This window comes from Colobus angolensis, unplaced genomic scaffold, assembly GCF_000951035.1.
Source record: "Colobus angolensis palliatus isolate OR3802 unplaced genomic scaffold, Cang.pa_1.0 Scaffold389, whole genome shotgun sequence".
NCBI classification, from domain to species: Eukaryota; Metazoa; Chordata; class Mammalia; order Primates; family Cercopithecidae; genus Colobus; species Colobus angolensis.
In genome coordinates this window covers 2,061,043-2,063,528 of record NW_012117254.1, presented here as the reverse complement: position 1 = coordinate 2,063,528, position 2,486 = coordinate 2,061,043, and the positions used below count along the sequence as shown (strand labels likewise).

The window sequence follows — 2,486 nt, the reverse complement described above, 5'->3', positions numbered from 1 at the left end:
TGGCTAATTAAAGGCTGAAGTGAACTGGCACCCTATGCAGATGAAGGGATGGTCCCTGCTTGGTCCACGGTCAACAAGGCACTCTACCCTCCCTTTCCATCTGAGATGTGGTGAAAGAGGGATGGTCGTAGGGAGAGTAGCCTCTGATCCTTTGTTACTCAGCATGGTTTTTATCTTTTGGTTTAGCTTTAGGAAGTTTGTGCTAATTGGCCTTAGGTTTCCTGCCCCCAGACCCAGGTATTTTCCTTTTGATCCAGCTTTGGGAAGTCAGAGTGAATTGGCCTTAGATTTCCTACCCCCAGACCCTAGTGTTTTCTCTTTTAGGAAGTCAGCACAGATTGGCCTTAAGTTCCCTGTTTCTAGACCCTATTTTCCTGTCTCAGTAGGAGCTCACAATAATTGCCCTGTTATCACTGTTCTAATGTAGAACCATGTCCAAGGATGCTAAACCCCACTGAGCTGGTGACATAGAACTTTCTTCATCCAACCTGTATTGAGGGCTACATTTGCACTGTGGTCTTGGCCATCCTCATGGGCCTCTTAGTCCAGAGGGGAGACAGCCCATCAACATGCCTAACCTCACAGGAGTTCAGGATCCACCCAACCAATGGTGGAGAGCTGTGCTGGGCCAGCCCCTGGGAATAAGCCTTGCCAGCTGACCTCATGGAGTGACCTGGACCCTGACAAGCTGAGTGACTTCTGGGTTGAAAAGGGCGTTCCTATAGGGGAGGAAGCACAAGCACCCTCACCAGCAAGGAAGTTCAGTGTGCTCAGAAAACAGCACCAGAGGGAACCAGAGGTTGAGAGTTGTCTTACCCAGGACCCAGCATCAAGCAAATGCTGAGTGAAGGAGGGTTAAGGGCGGGTGGCATGGTGGATGCCTGAGTGTGTGAGAAAGAGGAGCCCAGTGGCTAATGAGGCTGGGAAAGGAAGGCCTTGGAGGTGTGAGGAGGTGGTGCCTAAGCAACTGACAAGTTTCGAGCCACAGTTTAGAAAGACTCCTCTGGAGTGGGATGAACCAACTGCAGGGACACATCCTGGAGCCCGGGAGAGATCAGCAAGGAAGAAGATCCTGAGAGGCCAGGGGGAGGATGAGGAGGGCCTGGGGGATCATGTGACAGGCAAGGCCTACACAGTGAGTCTTGGCCTGTGGCTGGCCTCATGCCTTGGGGCCCCACTGTCAAGAGCTCAGCACTGTTCTTGATTGCTGCACAGCTACAAAGAAGCTGCAGCGAGTCAGCACTGAGACCGCTTTCCACAGGGCCACTGGTCCTCATACCAGTCAGTTGTGCTCTGCTTGGGTCGCCTGACCATGATGTTTTCATTCATAAAGCAGCAACACAGAGGGTCCATCGGAGCATGGAAGAGAAGACCAACCATTTTCCTCAAAGGGGCTTGCAGGGGGCAGGTGTCTCATAAAGAATGTCCGAATGGTTGCTGAAGGTTGCAGAGCTGATCTTTGGGGACTGAGCAGGCTTAGCTGGAGGAGGCTGGTTTTCCCACCATGCCTCTTCTTGACTAGACTTAAGTTAGTGCCCTGAATGTTCCCTCCAGGGGACAAGAGGAGTTTGATGTCTTAGACTCATAATCCCAGTGGACATTCTGTGACTTAAAACAAAGGAGAATGGTAGCTAATGGTACTATAGAAGCCACATGACGTGGTGTGACTAAATCAAATCAATACCAGCTCTTGGCTGAATGCCACTGTGTAGTTTCCCTGGCCATTTTCTTCATGATCGTTCCCCTCCCACCCAATGGCTAAAAGCCTTTATATAAGTAATCAGCAGAGTTCATAAGTTCGCAAAAGCCACAACAAAATGTCATTCTCAGTCTTAAGAATTCCCCTATGAAAAAGCACTTGGGTATGTAAGTGAAAGATGCCAGCTGTGTAACTGAATACTCAAGGATCCTCATTTAGCGATGTCACCAAAGGCCTCTATTTTAATATTTAGCCTCAGAGTGCGTGTGCCTACAGGTTACACTGAGTCCTTGAACAAAACCTTTGTAAACCTGTTTAAAAAGCTTGATGACCATAAACCAAGCCTGCATCTAGGCATGGGGGGCACCATGAAGGATTAGAGAGCCCTGACATTGAAAAGCACCTTGGAAGAGCCTCTTCCAACCCTCTTCGCACTCAGGGCCAACCCTGAGTGGGCAAAGGGTGCTACTCAGTGGGACAAGGACCCAGGGTCCTTTCAGCCTGGGGCCTTTCCACTGTACCACTCTGTCTCCCTATACAGAGTGAACACTAAGAACAAAGTTGTCTTTAATGGCTAGAGAAAATGTATCACCAGAAAGACTGTTGTATCCTCTCATCTGGGGTTGAAGATGACTTTCATTTGGGCTTTCTCCCTCCTCCTGCCCACCCCAACACACACTCATACGCTCATCTGTTTTCAAATACACAATGATTGCACTTTTGTGCTGGATTACTTTAATCAGGTCTAACTAGAGAAGCAGAAACTTTTTTTTTTTTTTTTTTTTTT

The 2,486-nt window shown here is 48.8% G+C and overlaps 1 protein-coding gene across 2 annotated transcripts in view; it reads left to right on the top strand.

Annotated features, from left to right (window-relative positions):
* LOC105520765 (melanoma-associated antigen 8) overlaps positions 1-2,486 on the top strand; it is a 103,796-nt gene that overhangs the window by 82,886 nt on the left and 18,424 nt on the right. The gene's annotated exons all lie outside the window — the stretch shown is intronic.